The sequence below is a fragment of the Myotis yumanensis genome, unplaced genomic scaffold (genome assembly GCF_028538775.1).
Source record: "Myotis yumanensis isolate MYYU_CA2020_CCGP unplaced genomic scaffold, mMyoYum1.0.hap1 SCAF_2, whole genome shotgun sequence".
NCBI lineage: Eukaryota > Metazoa > Chordata > Mammalia > Chiroptera > Vespertilionidae > Myotis > Myotis yumanensis.
In genome coordinates this window covers 63865719-63884084 of record NW_027223753.1, presented here as the reverse complement: position 1 = coordinate 63884084, position 18366 = coordinate 63865719, and the positions used below count along the sequence as shown (strand labels likewise).

At 41.4% G+C, this 18366-nt stretch overlaps 1 long non-coding RNA gene across 5 annotated transcripts in view; it reads left to right on the top strand.

Moving 5' to 3' along the window:
• Positions 1 to 17028, top strand: part of LOC139003516 (uncharacterized) — a 79690-nt gene extending 62662 nt beyond the window's left edge. For 3 of the 5 annotated variants that reach the window (XR_011470252.1, XR_011470251.1, XR_011470253.1), the window contains exons 2-5: positions 1988 to 2157; positions 10756 to 10874; positions 11159 to 11335; positions 16559 to 17028. This is a non-coding gene — a long non-coding RNA (uncharacterized lncRNA). The remainder of the gene's footprint in view (positions 1 to 1987; positions 2158 to 10755; positions 10875 to 11158; positions 11336 to 16558) is intronic. The other 2 variants (XR_011470254.1, XR_011470255.1) reach the window with 2 other exon arrangements.
• Positions 17029 to 18366: the final 1338 nt, after the last annotated feature.

Below are 18366 nucleotides of genomic sequence, written 5' to 3'. Positions count from 1 at the left end.
ATGGGAGTCATCGCAGCAGGCCCATCAGGATTTAATGACCAATTCCCCCTGTGACTCTACATCAGAACAAACCTCTTCACATTAAGGGATCCCAGGCTCTGAAAGACAAGGAGTCTTTCTTGCTGGAAATAACTTTCACTTTCTTTGGGCATCTTAACTCTATCTTTTATCTGGAAAAGTGGTCTCTTTCACTCCTGGCATGCACCAATGCTTTTGCTGAGCTTGAGGATCTGATAGTATACTTCCTTTTTTCCCAGGCTCGTTCTTTTGTTTCCTCTTACTCTACTGCTTTGGAGATTTTGGTTTGCTCCTGAGACTGTGTTTTTCCATCTTTAGAGCTGTGAGACCTTTTCTTTCGATTGTTATACTTGGTTTTCCTCGCTCTTGTGCTCCACTGCTAGGTCCTGGGATGTTGTAATAAACATTCTCTGAGCGAGAAATGGAGAGATGTCTAACTAATGATGTTTATTTGTTTATTTGCTTATTTATTTATCTTTGCTTCATTTTACCTAGGAAATCAGAATGGAAAATTTGAATGCTGATCAATTTTAGGGTAGTATAATGAATAATAACATGTTCTACTTGTTGAATATTTATGATGTTCCTGACACTGGTTATTTATTTATTTATTTATTTTAAATAAATGGTCTAACTTAAAGTTCTCAGGACCATTCTGTGAGTTAGGTGCTATTTTTATCCCTATTCCACTGATGAGGAGATCAAGGCTTTAAGAAATTAGATACCCTCTCAAGGCTATGTGGAAGTAAATGATAAAACGGAGATTCAAATACAGGCTTGTTTGACCAGTCTGTACTCTTAACCACTATACCAGAATGTTCTTTGGCATTTTAAATCATTGGTAAGCAATACTTCCAAGAATATTTTTAAACAGAAAAAAAATTAAACCCTGAGCTATTTAGTTGTGGTGAAGTAGAAAGAACACTGGATAAGAGTCCAAAGAGGGAGTCCTTGCTGTGTCCTTAGCTAGCTGAGCAAGTCCCCAAGTCCCCGGGCAAGTGGGTTCACCAGCCCCGCCCATGGCCTTTGATTTTCCCATCTGTAAAAGCGCCAATCTTCTAGCATCCTTAAAAAAAACGTGATTTCCTCTTCTTTAATTTTTCCTATACTAAGATAGATGAAATCTGCCACTCCCATATCATTTGTGACAGTTAAGGCTGGTATCAGATGAGTCAGTTGGCACGGGGCTACTTGTCCTGAAAGAAAAAGGAAAGAGCAACGATTAAAATGCCAACCCCCTGGCAGAAAGCAAGCTAAGCATAATGACTCAAGTTCAAAGCCTAGAAAATCTTGGCGGAAACGGAGTGGATATACTCTTCTGCCTCTGATTTCCTCTGTGTATATTCATCATTGACCATAGGAAAGTGGATAAATGTGTGGCTCATCATTTAATCATCATCTCAAACTTGCTCAACCCACTGTGGAGTAATAATGCTACTGAACTGTCTTCGCCCAGTCATAAATGAGACCCAGCTATTGAGAAGACTTGTTAACTTTCTCAAGCATGTATCTTCATTCTATCACACAGCTTCTTAAAGATTCCCATGTGTCATGGGCTGAATTGTGTCCTCCAAAAATTTGTATATTAAAAAGTCCTAACCCCTAGTACTGCAGGATATGACTGTATTTGGAGATAGGGCCTTTAAAAAAACAATTAAGGTAAAATGAGGTCATATTGGTGGGCCCTAATTTAGTCTGAATAGTGTCCTTATTAGAAAAGAAGATTAGCACTGACCAATGTGGCCCAGTTGTTGGAGCACTGTCCCATACAGCAAAAGGTGGTGGGTTCGATTCCAGACCAGGGCACATGCCCAGATTTCAGGTTCAGTCCCCAGTCAAGGCGTATACAAGAGGCAAACAATTGATGTTTCTCTCTCACATCAATGTTCTCTCTCTCTCTCTCTCTCTCTCTCTCTCTCTCTCTCTCTCTTCTTCTCTCTCTCTCTCTTCCTCCTTTCCCCCCTCTAAGATCAATTGATCAGTTGGAAAAAAAGAGAAGATTAGGGCACAGAAACACAGATGGAGGGACATCATGTGAGGACACAAGAAGAAGGTGGTCATTAGCAAGCCAAGGAGAGAGGCCTCAGAAGAATACCAAGCTTTTAACACCTTGATCTTGGACTACTAGCCTCCAGAACTGTAAGAAAATAAATTTCTGTGCTTAAGGTACCCAATCTGTGGTAGTTTGTTCTAGCAGCCCTAGCAAATTACTCTACCATGTTTTAAATCCAGGGTTGTTTTATTGATTGATTGATTGATTTCAGAGAGAAAGGGAGAGAGAAAGAGAGATAGAAACATCAATGATGAGAGTGAATCATTGATTGGCTGCCTCCTGCATGTCCCCTACTGGGAGGCGGGGGGGGGGGGGGGGAGGGGGGGGGATGGAGCCTGCAAACTGAGCATGTGCCCTTGGCTGGAATCGAACCTGGGACACTTTAGTCCGTAGGCCGACACTCTATCCACTGAGCCAAACTGGCTAGGGCTCCAGGGTTGTTTTAAGGTTCTTCTTTACTTCCCAAAAGATCTTCATCTTCATTTTTTTCTTTCCCCCTTTGTTTGAGCTAGATATTCTTGCCCTAATAAGTTATACTCAGGTATCAAGCTTCATTCACTTACTGGGGTAAAGTGATTTTCTTATTAGTGTTTGTAGGGTACCCAATGTTAGATGAATCTTAACTGGTACTTGAATATAGCTTACATTTCTATACCTATGTAATAATTTAATTTTATAACTAATTAAATAAATGAACTGTATGTAGTTGATTTCTCACCCCTGACGCCCAACCCAAGAATTTTTCTCCTATGTCTTACTTCCCATCTTTATAAAATGGTAGAAACAGCAGCAGCCACTCAGGCATAGGTTCTCAAACTAGGAACTTAGGAAGTCATTCTTGATATTTTCTTTTCCTTGCCAACATCCAACTCATTACTCACTTCTGTTCATTCTTCCTTTAAAACATCTAATATTAAAGGACATGGAATATTAAACTATAATATTAAATTTGAATTGGAAATATTTACATGGACTCATGAATAAAAGTAGATACAGGTGTGTATCTATCATCTATCTATCTATCTATCTATCTATCTATCTATCCTTCCTAGCTCTGTCTACTGAAAGAACATAGTAGCAATAAGCACACCTTGAAGCCAATTTTGGATTTCACTTATCATTACTTACTAATAATAACAATGATCTTTGGAGAAATAACTGACTCTAGTTGTTGGGAAGGAAAACTACAAGGTGAATTTAGGATATCTTGTTGTGCCAGAAACCAAGGAAGTGTTTGGTGATTTATGGGGACATGTTAGAAGTAACCAGGAACTACTTTGAAAAGACTCCCATTAGACAAATTTGGACAATTTGAAGATGACTATAATTATTGTAAACATTGGATACATAAAGATCTGTGAGTCCATAGTGATATCCCAAAAAGTGAAGAGAAGGATAAGAAAATTCATTTGCTTCATTGGAAGTGACTATTCAATAAATCCTTACTCTCAAATTGGTAGTAAAAAGAAATAACTAAAAATTTACCTAACCTTTCTAGGAGGAACTGTATATCATCCTAGATGATGAGGGAAAATTCATCTTTGGAAAAGAATGCCAAAGAAGGAGTGGTAGGATTTAACAGTCACTATTTCGTAACCCCCAATGAAATGATTGATTAAGGCAAGGATTATCAATGGTGCAAGAGTATTGCACAACTGGATAGTCACACAGTGACAGAGCATCACCATGCAGGTTACTACTAATTGCAGAGGTCACAAAGGAGCAATCTGGCAGTTACCACCCTGGCCAAGTGATTGATCTTAGTGAAAATATGAGGTTCTTGCATTGTGTTCCTTCTGATGTGATGCAGATAAAATTTACAGTGTTGTTTAGGAGCTATTCTTGTTAAAAACAAACAAAAAAACAACAAACAAATAAACAAAAAACAACAAACAAAACAACAAAAAACTTAACCTGAAACTAAGTCTTTAGAACTAACTTCAAAAATACATGAATTACAGGGACTCAAATAAAAATCAAATTATAAGAAAACCTGCAGAGGAATCCCAGATGTGAAGTGTTCTTTTGGGTTTTTCCAAAGGTCATTATCAGCAACAGAAAAAGAGTAGGGGAACTGTTTTAGTTTAAAAGGGACTGCAGAGATAGAACAACCAAATGCAATATATGAACCTTGATTGGGCCTTGGCTTGATAAAAACATCTAAAAAAATCTTTGGGGGATAAATAATTTAAATATGAGTTTGTATATTAAATGCTATGATATTATTTAATATTAAGAAACTAATATTAGTTTTCTTAGATGTGATAAGACATGTGGTGATCTAGAAGAAAATTCTTATTTTTATGAGATAGGTATTTAGGTGTGAATAGTCATGCATTCTACCTTTGAAACACACACACACACACACACACACACATACACCTTTTAATAATGTAATCATGGAATGTCATTCCTATTTGAAATATTCCAGTGCTTTCCACTGTATTTAGAAATAAATCCAAGCTCTTTGCCATAGCTATGTAAGGAGCTTTGTAATGTCTAAGCTGATCTCTCTGACATCATCTTATGTCATTCATTTCCTGAATTATTATAATCTTACTAAAGGTCCAGTGCACAAAAATTCATGCACTTGGGAGGTCCCTCAGCCTGGCCTGCACCCTCTCACAGGCCGTCTGGGAGCCCTCAGGTGATGTCCAACTGACAGCTTAGGCACGGGGAGCAGGCCTAAGCCACAGTCTGGCCTCCCTTTGGGGGAGGCAAACGGCGGCAGGCTGATGGGGGGTGATGGTGCTGGCTGGCGAGCAGCCGGCCCCGTCCCTCGATCACCCCCCTGCCACCGCTGGTGACCACCGCCCCCCTCTGCCCCAAACACCATCCCCTCCCTCTGCCTGCTGGCACCCACCTTGGCTGGCCTGGCGCTGCCCAATCGCCGGCCCTGCCCACCGCCGACCAGTCGTTCCACTGTTCAGTCAATTTGCATATTAGGCTTATATTATATAGGATAACTTCACTGTTCCCCCTGCCTGGACTTTCTTTTCCCAGGTCTTCATGTTGTTCAACCCAGATGTCACCTTCTCAGAGGTTTTTATTTATTTTCCCATCCAATGTTTTCCTCCCATTAGCTTCACTTCTTCTTTATTATCTTCAGATCACTTAACTATTTCTGATATTTCACTTACCACTAACTGATATTAACTTATTTGTTTATTGGGAGCTCCATGAGAGCAGGCATCTTGTCTACTGTGTATTCCTAGCATACAGGACAGAATCTGGTACTTTTCATTTGTTCAGTATATATTTGTCAAATTGATGAATGAGCTTTACAGATAGACTAAAGAACACCTATAGAGTCTAGTAGATGTCAACTTTTTCAAAGCAGAGGACTCTTATCAAACATAACATTTAGTTTTAACTTATTACTTTATGTATTTGTTTACTTCTTTTTCCTTATTTCTTGACAATTATTAGGATTCTATACACATAAAAATGTCCTTAGCAAATACTTAGCTACTTAATGAGTCCTTGGTCAACAAGATCTACCACCAGGGGGAAATCAATCCTCTGACCATTGGCTGTAGACAGTGAGAAAAATCCTGACTGGAGAAAAAGTAGACCCGACTCCAGGGGAACAAGAGCAGATGAGAAGCACTGACTCTTCTGGCAGCACAGCTCCTCTGGGGCTTCCATACAGCTCTGCAGAGAGAAACAGTAGGAAGCAGGAGAGGTGGGCCCTTATCGGGAGCACCCAGAGGAGAAGCAGCAAAACTCTTTAATACTGGCCTGGAGCAGTCCTGAGCCAGTGGCTACAGCTCTGCAGAAAGGATGGCGATGGTGGTAGTAATGGTGGTGCCACAAGAACAACATCTCTGGGAGGTACTGACATGTGAAGCAGCCTCCCACCACGCTCAAGCTATAGGGACTTAAGAAGGAGGCAGTGATTGCAGTAGCAAGCAAGTGGCAAGAAGAGGTATTTGACCCCACATATCTTGCGGGAAGCCACCACTTGCTGATACTGTCAGGAGAGTGTACCAAGGAATGCAGAAGGCCGATGGACCTTGGGCGTTAGCAGGGCTGATGTTGAGCACCTTGTCTGTTGAGATAGCAGTGGCTGAAGGCAATTCCCTAACCTAATAATCCTTTTACTATTTACCAAACTTTACCTTTGATATGCCTGTATGCATTGCTAAAGGGCAAATGTGTATTCAAGTAAATAAAAGGCAGACCAGGCCAGAAGTCATTGTGTCTCTTCAAGAAAGACCCCACCTGGCCCCCAATGTCTCCTAAATTCATATTTCTTGTATAGCATTTTCATTTGCATGTCGGCCCCTCCTTCAGGTCCTGAACTCTGCCGTGAAGGTCGCAGCACACTCTCCCAGGTGATATGAGGGGATTGAGGACCTGGAATTTCAGCAGTTGAGCATATGTAATCTCAGCCCAAGTTATTGGTTTTGTTGTCATTTGGGCTTTGTTTATCTTTCAGTGTCATTTTTAAGAATTAAACATACTTACATACTTAGAGATGACAGAGATGTTAGGTTAGCAAGCAAGGACTTTATAATCTATATATATAAAGAGTCAGAGACCATCGCAACCAAATGAAACAGACAACCGAACAGGCTGAGCGGGGCAACAAGGCCAGCAGGGGGGTTAGTGAGGGACGACCAAATGACTGAATAGCAGGCTGTGTGGGGCGACCAGGCCGGAGGGGGGGCAGTGAGGGGCAACCAGGCCAGCAGTGGGGGCAGTTGGGGGTGACCAGGCCAGTAGGGGGGGCAGTTGTGGGTGACCAGACTGACAGAGGGGGGCAGAGGGGTGACCAGGCCGGCAGAGGGGGCCATTGAGGGGTGACCAGGCTGGCAGGGGACAGTTGGGGGTGACCAGGCTGGCAGGGGGGCCAGTTTGGGATGACCAGACCTGCAGAGGTGGCAGGGGTGACCAGGCTGGTGGGCGGGGGCAGTTAGGGGTGACGAGGCTGGCAGGAGGCTGTTGGGGGCAACCAGGATAGCAGGGGGGGCAGTAAGGGGCGACCATGCAGGCGGGGGGGGGCTGTTAGGGGTGATCAGGCCAATGGGGGGGCAGTAGGGGGTGACCAGGTTGGCAGAGGGGACAGTTGGGGACGACCAGGCCAGCAGAGGGGGCTGTTGGGGGCGACCAGGCTGGCAGGGGAGGCAGTAAGGGGTGACCATGCAGGTGGGGGGGGGGGGACAGCTAGCGGTGACCAGGCCAGTGGGGCGGGCAGTTGGGGGCAACCAGGTTGGCAGGGGAGGCAGTTGGGGGCAACCAGGATGGCAGGCAGAGGTGGTTAAGGGTGATCAGGCTGGCAGGGGGGCCAGTAGCGGCAATCAGGCAGGCAGGCAGGCAGGTGAGCAGTTAGGAGCCAGCGGTCCTGAATTGTGAGAGGGATGTCCAACTGCCGGAAGTCGGACATCCCCTGAGGGGTCCCGGATTAGAGAGGGTGCAGGCTGGGCTGAGGGGAACCCCCTCCATGCATGAATTTTGTGCACTGGGCCTCTAGTAGTTCTTATAAATGTGTTTAAGGGTTGGTGGTTTTTTTTAAAGCAAGCACAGAGAGTAAACTTAAGAAGTTCCCCATGATGGCTCAAATACTGACTTTTAAGATTTTCTTTAAAAGACAATTGACTATTTAAAGCAAAAATAGTAACTTAAGCCATAGCTGGTTTGGCTCACTGGATAGAGCGTCGGCCTGGGGACTGAAGGGTCCCAGGTTCGATTCTAGTCAAGGGCATGTACCTTGGTTGCAGGTACATCCCCAGTAGGGAGTGTGCAGGAGGCAGCTGATCGATGCTTCTCTCTCATCGATGTTTCTAACTCTCTATCCCTCTCCCTTCCTCTCTGTTAAAAATCAATCAATAAAATATATTAAAAAATAGTAACTTACTTTGGGGCTTTTAACATTTGTAGAAATATGATGTATGAAGCAATAGTGCAAAGAGCAAGTTGGGGAACAGGAAGTATACTTTTTAAATACTACACATGTAGTGATGTAATATGAAAACAGTAGACTGCTATTAAGGATGCATGTTGCAATTCTTAGATCAGTCATTAGAAAGTAAAACAAAAAGGTATCGTTTTTTAAGCTAATAAAAACGATATTTCTTTCTCTCCTTTATTTCACTTTCCTTCATTTTTGAAGGACATTTTTGCTATGCTTTTAATTCTTGGTTAATAGGTTTTATTTCTTTCAGCACTTTAAAGATGTTATTCCATTGTTTTCTGGCTTGTTGAGAAGTCAGTATTATTATTCCCCTATGTCTTGAGCAGAATGAGTCATTTTTTCTGTGGTTGCTATTAAGATGATTCTCATTGATCCTTGGTTTTCAGAAATTGGACTATGATGTGCTTGCTGTGTTTTTTAAATGTGACATGTGAAGTGCTTTACAACCTCTAACTGTTGGGTTGGGTAAAGCAATCAGTGAAGTCACAACTGCTGTGCCAATGGCTATTCCTCAGGATCTCTTAACAATTCACACTAGAAAAAGAGGAGAACAGGATGCTTAGAAAGGAGGGCAAATAGTGGCAAGGGGATGGGGAAAATGAAATTACTTAAAGTCTGTGTTTTAAAATCTCATTAAGCTTCACTTTTGATGAAGTATAATTTGAAAAGATATATTTATTTTTAGAAAGCAAGTCATAAGGCACTTAGGGGTTAGTTCACCTACAGAGATGCTAAAAATTATATTTGAATTGTCAGTAATTCTAGTTTTAGCTCTAAAAAAGCAAAATATAGTACTAAAAAAAGAGTCTTTACTTGAAATCTCTGGGCAAAGAAAGACATTTGCTTTCTCTAAAGGTCATCTAAGGATGAGAATATAGCTGTTTGAAGAAAATGTGTCATTAATGATCTTTTAAAAATAATATTTACTATGAGAGATTTTGTTTTTGTAATATTAAGGTTTTTTTTTAGTTTGCTTGTTCTATATAATAAAAACCTAATATGCAAATCGACCAAACAGCGGAACAACCAGTTGCTATGACACTCACTGACCACCAGGGGGCAGACACTCAACGCAGGAGCTGCCCACAGGCCCCAGGCCAGCCAAGGTGGGTGCCAGAGGCTCCCCCCGCCATCGCCCCGCCGGTAGCCCCACAGAGGGAGACGACCAGCTGCGGTGGCAGAGGGCGAGGCTGGCGAGCAGGTGGCACCAGGCTGGCCAAGGCAGGTGCCAGCGGGGGCTCCCCGATCGCCCCGCCATCACCCCACAGATCAGCCCTGATCACGGGCCAGGCCTAGGGACCCTACCCATGCATGAATTTCATGCACCAGGCCTCTAGTTTTTACGTAAAAAACTGAGCTTGTCTTGAATCCTCAAGTGACATATTTGGGTTAAAATTGCTTTCAACGATATGCCATACACTTCCTAATTATCTAAATGTTTGCAATTACTGTGTATCTCCATTAAAATATATGTTTGCATTATACTTTAAATCTGTATTTTGGGGGGACAGTCTCACATTTTGTAAGAGTAGGAAGGTTCGCTAAGGCTTCTCAATAATGGGAATGCAAATGTTGCTAACATTTGAGCCATGCTCAGTGCAGAAAAGAAAGTTGGGGCCATTTCAACACTCAGTACCCTTTCTTAGCATAGAATGATAGGGTATTGGTGTGGAAAGGATTTCTTTTTTTAAAAAATACTCAAAATGTTACTATGTGCCATAGTCCTTCATCTTTGGAAATTTTGTGGCTTTCAGGGTCACAGGCTTGTGTCATATACCAGCAGAGAGCACAGTTCATCAGCTGTGGATATTTTTTGCGTGCTTAGTGTTGTCATAGCTATTTCTCTACCTCATGGACTGTATGACACCTTTCATTTAAAAAAGCCCTTTGTGTTTGTGATTACTGTGCACTTAAGTTATTGGGTCTGTGGTTGGCCTTCCAGCTGTCCACCGGCATGAGGTCATAGGCAAGCGGCCACAGTTATCAGTGTCACCGTACTATTCTGTTAGGTTAAATCGAAAAAACTGGTGCTATCCAAAGAAAACTTCTGGTATAAAAATTATTTTTGTCTGTTTTGAATTAATGAAGCAGCAGAAACACAAGCTATGAGTAATGTTTATAAATGGCTTTGGATTTTCTTCTATGAGGACTGTCCTCAATGTTAGCAGCCGTAAGAAGATACCATGTGTCATATTAGTTTTATAATATTAATGTTTGTACAGGATGATGGCAGGAAGACAAACTGGATTTTGTTCCTTATTGGTTATTATCGGTTGATGACAATCATGTGAGGGATTATGATACACCATTTGAAATTGCTATTTGTGTTGGCAATTTTATATGGCTCTAGGAGACAAGATATACTTTAATTAGTTCTCTCTACATCACTGTGAGCCTGCCACAAATATTTTAATACATGTAATTTAAGAATTGGAATTTGAAAGGCAAGATCTGTTTGTTCTCATTCTTGCTCTGCTTTTACTCTTTATTATTGCTCCTTTACTTTCATGGAAATGGTGACTCCATAATCAGGACATCTGACATTTGCCACTCTGTTGCCTCTTCGATGTAAACAAGTAAAAGCAAAATATTACTTACTTGTGTGTTAAAATCATCTTTAGATCCTTCTGACAATAATTTAAACTTGCAGCTGTTCCTTTGTGAATTTTTATGAGTTCTTTTGTCTAGAAAGAAGATAATTCCATTATAGGAATATATTAGAAGTATTGAAATGCCTCCCCCCTCCTCCTTTTCCATATTTCTCCAGTTGCAATTTCATCTTCACAGAAAAAGAACTCTGGTAGCTTCTGCCTGACTTTCAGTAGGAAATGCTCTAAAAACAAGCAACAGCTATTTTGAGGACCGACTTTCTAAAATTATATTCAGGTAAGTTAAATGTCATCCCTGATAGCGAAAAGTAAGCATTTAATTTAACCATGTTGGTCAAAATGTACTTGCCTTCAAGTGTTTTTAATATATCGGTACTCCTGGGTGGATTTAAATTATATTGACAGAAACATCGATTTCCTCACATTTTCAAATATTAAGTGGGTTTTAGAACCTGGTCTACAGCATGGTCGTTTTTGAAGGGAAAAAAAATGTAATTCAGCCAAGGCTGCTCTTGTTTTCCCTTTATTCTTTAAGCCAGAAGCAATTACTTTTCATTTCAGGATTAAGCGGCTGTAACATTGCCGTTCGCCGCCGAGGCTCCTGGTTTCAGCATGTCTCCTTGGTTCCCGGCCAGCCTGGGTGTTCAGGTGGCAGCTGTGCCTGGGAGTGCCTCTCCAGCCCGCATTCCTTGGCCATGAATTTTGCAGCCCTGCTTATCTGATGAAGACCTCCCCAGGGTGAGTTGCTCACGACACTGTCACACAGACTTTACTGGATGATATGGAAAGGTACTGTGTATTTTTCCTCCTGGAATGCCAGCCAATCCTGACTTACCAACCACCCCTTCACTGTGGCTGATCATCACAAAAGCCTGGTACTTAGATCCCATGAAACCTGTTCTACATAAACCAGATCCCAACAGGAAGCCTGTGAGTGCTCTCTGTGATGCTGTCACCGAAGCCTGTTCAGAGAATTTTCAGCAATTATATTTGTTCCAACATTGACTCTCATTTCTCTGCTCTAATTATTTACTTCAATGTATACTTCCCCCCCCCCTTTATTTCTTATTTTAGAGAGAGTGGAAGGGAGGGGGAAAGACAGAGAGGAACATCGATGTGAGAGAGACACATCGATTGGTTGCCTCCCACACGGAGCCTGCAATGGAGGTATATGCCTTTGATCGGAATTGAACCTGGGACCTTCAGTCCACAGGCCGATGCTCTATTCACTGAGCCAAACCGGCTAGGGCTTAATGTATACTTTTAATCTATAAGTGCTATCACCAACGTCAGCACCCAAAGAGCTCTCTTCCTTCTCTTGAAACCCATGACTTTGCTGGGGTAGCTTGGCTTTAAAGCACGCTTTCTCACTATTTCCTGTGTCTTTCTTTTGCTTTCCCAAACCAGTCTCTAAATTCCTTGAGAGAAGAGACCCTGAAAACTGGTATCACCTTTTTCAGACAAATAGAAAAAAAGCATTTGGACAGAGAGACCTTTGTTGCTCTTAGTAATCGAGACAATTTGCCTTAACATGTTCAGAAGACTCTAGATTATCTGCTGTAATATATCACTGCTCTCCTTTCCCCTGCCTGCCCTCTGCTGGAACTGCTAATGAGCAAAAAGATGGTCAAAACAGAACATCATAGGGGGAAAGTAGGAAAACAAGGGGCTTGTCTTACTGAGCCGCTAGTTGAGTAACTGTGGTTTCTGAGTCCCTGTTATGGATGTTAGAAGGTCCTCGTTATGTGCCTTGGAGAGCTAGCAGCCTCTTCACAAGACCCCTTGTTGTTTCAACCGTGCCTGGGGCTGTGAGTCTGCCTACTGACATGAGAGACCCAGTGACCTGGTGTGCCCTCCTCTTCCTCTGGGCTTGTGTCATCTCCAGAACCATCCAATCGATGGCAGCTGGCTGAGCCAGCCAGGCAGTGCCCCTTCCCAAACACAAATGCCCTCTCCCTGTTCACCAGCCTCTCAAGCCTTCACCACCCTCATATAGTGTAGGGCACGGCCATAGGGTTAAGCCGGGGACTGACCTGTTGGCAAAGCCACAAGCAAGTCCCAGCTTAGAGGGCACAGTCCTCTTAGTATAATTAGGCTTGACCTTATAACGCTCCCTAGATCTTATCTGGGTAGCTAATGGGCTGTGGGAGGTGCAGCAAGTGCTGCCAAAACAAGTGAAACTCACAAGAACATTGTAACTATGGTGACCACTACCTTGTTTACCTCTGGCTATAAAATAAAGGCTCAGTTTGCCATCTGGGGATCCCTCTGTGGCTTCAGCCAGGCACAGGAGATCCACCTGGAGCAGGGGGGGGCAACCTTTTTGTGAGTGCGTGCCAAACCAGAAAAATCTCTGACTCAAAATTCTTCTGCGTGCCAACCCTAATTTTTTGAGAACGTGTTACGTCTACTTGATATCTCTTAAGGTGTACGTATGTGAAGAACCTTGGAGAAATAATAAAATTCATTCGAGTGACAAAAACAGTATATGAGGATGAAAAAATGCATTTATTTTTTAATGTATACATGTACATTGATAGCCTGACAGAAAACTTTATGACTCCATTTGATATTATCAGTGGGACTTTTGCTGCTGCATCACTGATGACAGATTTTACATCAGGTTTATATTTCGTGACCTTCAGAGATATGCATGAGCTACTACTTTCATCCGTCAGGCTACTCCTATTACGAGACTTAACAAAATTCATCACTGAGAACAAAGATTCACAAGCGTACGTGGATGAAACCAAAACACTGGTCGTATCTAGGAAGGCAGGGAGAGTTAAGGCAGAGGCATAGAAATTGCTCTTCCTTTCTCTCGTCAATCCATGTCTATGGTCTTTAAGATAACTTGTTATGTAAAATTATTTATCTAAGATGCACCTACACTGAATTTATCTGAAAAATAAAAAAGTCGACATTAAGAAAAAAATTGTAAATGGAAGACTATAAGAGAGGGTTTCGCGTGCCAGCAAAAGTTATTGGCGTGCCATGTTTGGCATACGTGCTAGGGGTTGCCCACCCCTGACCTAGACCCAGTTTGTTCTCTTTGTTTTTTCTTTAATCCTTCGCCGCCTCCCCCCTCCCCGCTTCAGGTTCACGGAACCCTTGGCTGTGCTGGCCCGGCATAATATATAACAGGCATTTACAAGGATCTGGCAAGACTGCCAGTTTGGTAATGCAAAGCAGGAGATAAGTTTGAAACTCTAGACCAGTTTCCAGTTACCAAGGGCAGCAGGATGTGACAGCTGCTGAGGCAGCCCATTTGCCCTTGGAGAGAAGCATGAGTGTCTGATCGCAAGGTGACCTCTGCCTGCTGCTGGCTCAGGGGTGCTGTGGGCAGTCCCTGGTCAGGTAGCTGGATGTTATATAAAAGAGGAAGAAAACGTGTGTTTTTTGCCTTTTTTATTATTGAAAGAGGGCACTCTGGGAGGCAGAATCCATTAGCTGAATCCATTTCAGTATCTATGGGTAATTAATTTAGGCAGCTTTAATGCACTTTTATTATGTAGCCTTTGAGAGCTGTTCTGGTAACTGTCCACCCCATAAATACTAGAACTACTTTACTTGTAGAATATGCTTTTGGGGAGGGTGAACCTGAATTACTAGCTAGAGATGAACTTGCACACATCCCTGTCCAGACAATGCAAAAAGTGCTTCCTCATAGTTTGGACACTGTTCAATACATTTGAAAGTGGGGTAAAAACTGCTCAAATGTGACACCCTACATTTTAAGTCAGTGGATAAGTCAGTCTGGTTGCCTCTGAAAACATAATTTTGAAAATGAGTTTTACCATACTGTGGACAGAATAATTGATTTCCTCTTTTCATTATGTAAGTTAAACACTAGACTTTGAATTACTAGAAGTAATAACACTGTTAGCCAACAAGCCTTTCTTATAAAATGATAGCATTTTAATGTGTTATATGCATTAGCATTTATTCATGCCTAAGATTTCATCAATCAATTTCCCATTTTAAAAAGACATCTTGGGGAAAGACAGTGGAGAAAGGCTGACTTCCAAAAGCAATGTTGTAAAAGGCAGCAGGTCTAGCATTCTGGGCACATGTTTAACTAAATAGCTAAATAACTATTTGGCTCCAAGTATAAACCCACATTTTTTTTTTACATGTCTACCTCTTGGAATGTCAGAGTTTTAAAAGGAAAATATTTAAATTTCACTAGTTAAGAGGTGTGCTGTATTTGTTCAAAATGACAGCTATCTCTGATATTTTTAAATACTTACTTTTCTGCTTTGACAGACTTCTAACTACTCTTTCATTTTAATTTTGTTTACAGTACTATATTTCAGTAGTTGGCTACAAATTAAGTGAATATTAGTACTTCGTGATGGTTTTATTAGTTAGTTGCTTTTGAAAGATATTTTCAAATAAAAGTTCCTTCAAATTAGAAGCTCTAAGAATCACTACCCGCAGATAAATGCTCATTTTAAATCATTTATTTATTTCACTCATGCAACAAAATTGTATTTAACACATATCAGGACTGACTTATCTCAGGCTCCAAGCACCTGATATAAGTGGTCCTGAGGATGTCTGGATTGTGTCCCAGGAACACGTCTAGGGCTCACACTCTCTAACTCTGACTAGTGTTTCTGGTTCTTGTTGCAGATGGCTTTCTCCATGCCATGGGGAACGTGGCTCCTAGTGATCTTGCTTTTCCATCTCATCCTATCAGCAATTCTACCAGCGATGAATTGATTATTTGTCTCTTTCTCTTTGGCTCCAGTCAGAGTTACTTGCATTGGATCAATTTAGATCACATACTTCTCCCCAAACCAATCACCAAGTCAAGAAGATGGGGTAATATGATAGGTTCAAACAAGACCACATATCCACCCTTGTCATTGGAATGTTTTGTTGTTTTGTGTGTTTTTTTTTTTTTTTTATGGAGGGAGGTGAATTGAGTAAACAAAGATAGTACCTTTATTTTCTATGAGATGTAATAAAGAAATTAATATTTTCATAGTAGAGTTGGTTTAAAGTGACAAAAGACTAGAATCTCAAATGTCGGTTAAGGCACCACCAGGCCCAAATGGACATGTCATGTGGACTTTTCAGCCAAGAAGGGAAGCCTATCGCACGTTTGTCTCCCAGCATCTTAGCTCCTGGAGTACAAACTTAAATTTATTTCTTAATATGCATACCTTTTAACAGGAAAAGTTATAAACACTTGGGTATTATTCCAGAAAAAGCAGAACTCTTGACAGAGGGTGATTGGAGGCTGGACCACAGACTGCCATCTCTGTTTGAAAAACTGTAGGATGTTTTGTCCTGTGGGGATGCATTATTTTAACAGCTTGCTTAATGCTTTTCCTTCCTGTGGAGTGGGCCGGGGGTGGGAGCTCATAACAGCCATAGAAATTGAATTATATAGTAAATGAACTTCTCTTACAGTCTTTGCTGGGGTTATTTAAGACATTGAATTGTTTGCTCTTGACTCCAGTACATCCATGTTCACTCACCATTATATCGGAGGGAGGACTGTGGTATTAGAGATCTGGAGAATTTGTGACAGAGTCAGTGTTTTTACTTTTTTGCCAACATCATCATTTCCTTACTCGTTTCACATTTCTTCTGCCAATTGGGCCCTCAACTCAAGACTACCTTGATTACTTTCAGGTCATAAATATTTCTAAACTATTTTTTACCTCAGAATGTTCATGTCTTTACAAAGTGTTTCCCCCCATATTTCCAGTACCCACCTATACCATAGATAATTATTGCAATATTATTGACTATATTCCCTATGTTGTACTTTAGTACATCTCTATGACTATTTTGTAAAGTATATGATTGTTTAGCCACTATGCTGTACACCTGAAACTAATACAAAATAATATGGAATGTAAACTATGATTGAAAATTTTTGGAAAAAAATTTTTAAGTTTGTCTTTTCACTGACTTTTTTTCTTCTTCTTTTTGTCTCAAAATTAGAGGCATCTCTACTCTTTTCCAGCTTGCTAAGGACACAGTGGGGAGATGATGAGCCAGGAAGATTGCTCTCATTGGAACCCAAATGCTGGCACCCTGATCTTGGATGTCCAGTCACCTGAACTATGAAAAAATAAAGTTCTGTTGTTTAAGCACCCAATCCATGGGATTTTGTTATGACAGCCAGAGCTGACTGATACAATCTCTCAGATTTAGGCAGGGAGAAAAAAGTGTCAAAATAGTGTTCTCTTAGAATGAAATAAAAAGAGAAAAAATAATCTATACTTGTACTAGCTTGTATATATTTAAAATCCTGGGAAGTAAATGAGAAACTAACAATGTTGGTTACCTATTTTGGGGGCATAGGAACTTAGCAGATTGAAGACAGAAGTTGAACCATGGCCAGTGTCAATCAGTGGATAGAGCCGTGGCTTGCTCACCGAAGGATTCCCAGTCAAGGGCACGAACCTGAGTGGTAGGAGGCAAACAATCGATGTATCTCTCTCACATCTATGTTTCTCTTTCTCTCTCTCTCTCTCTGCCCACCCTCCCTTAAGATTTCCCTCCCTTTCTCTCCCACTCTCTCTAAATATATCAATGGGAAAAATCTCTTTGGGTGAGGATTAACAAACAAACAAAAAGAAATGGAAAAGAGGTATTGCTGTATATCTTCTTATAGTTTTTTTAAAAAAACAATTCTTTATTATTGAAAGTATTACATATGTCCCCGTTTTTCCCCCATTGACCCCCTCCATCCCACCTCTGCCCCCCTCCCCAGGTCCTCATCACCCCATTGTCTGTGTCCATGTGCCATGCACATATGAATACAAGGTCCCTGGTTGATTACCTCCCATACACCCACCCTCCCCTACCTTACCTCCGATATTCCACACTCTGTTCCATGTTTCCATGTCTCTAGATTCACTCTGTTCATCGGTTTATTTTGTTAATAGATTACATATATGAGTATGATCATGTGATACTTGTCTTTCTCTGACTGACTTATTTCACTTAGCATGATGCTCTCCAGGTCCCTCTATGCTGTCTCAAAGGGTAAGAGATTCTTCTTTTTTACTGCTGCAAAGTATTCCATGGTATAAATGTATCTTCTTATACTTTTTTGTTGTTGTTATTCCTCACCCGAGGATATTTTCCCATTGATCTTTAGAGAGAGTGGAAGGGAGTGGGAGGAACAGAGACAGACACATCAATTGGTGGCCTCCCACACATCCCTGACCAGGTCCAGGGATCGAGCCTGCAACTGAGGTACATGCCCTTGACTGGAATTGAACCTGGGACCCTCCAGTCCTTGGGCTGACACTCTATCCACTGAGCCAACCTGGCTAGGGCTTATACTTTTGATGCTTGAACTATGTGAATGTGCTACCACTTCAAGGAATAATAATAACAAAAATATTTTATTAAAAAAAGAAGATTATATTGAAATAAATGATGATATTGAAAGAAGACTTCAGATTAATGGAATAATTGTAGCTCAAGTTGTCATTTGATGCAGGCACAATTTGAAGAAGATGAAGGAATATGAGTAGTGTATTAAATTGCTTTCTCAGTCAGTTCTTTAATCATCCCCAATACAATGTAGACAGTTCTTATTGTCTGTTGGCCTTTCCTTGGATCTGCATTGGTTACTGCTGTCAGAATATGCATTTGATTGAAAAATAATGGCCACGGGTTTGCAAGTACTCTCAGCAATGCCAAGACTGTCTCTGAGAGTAAAGCCTTCTCCTTCAGCCTTCCTCAGTTGTGGTCCTATATCCAAGGATAGCAGCTGCTGAGAAAAAGACCTAGTT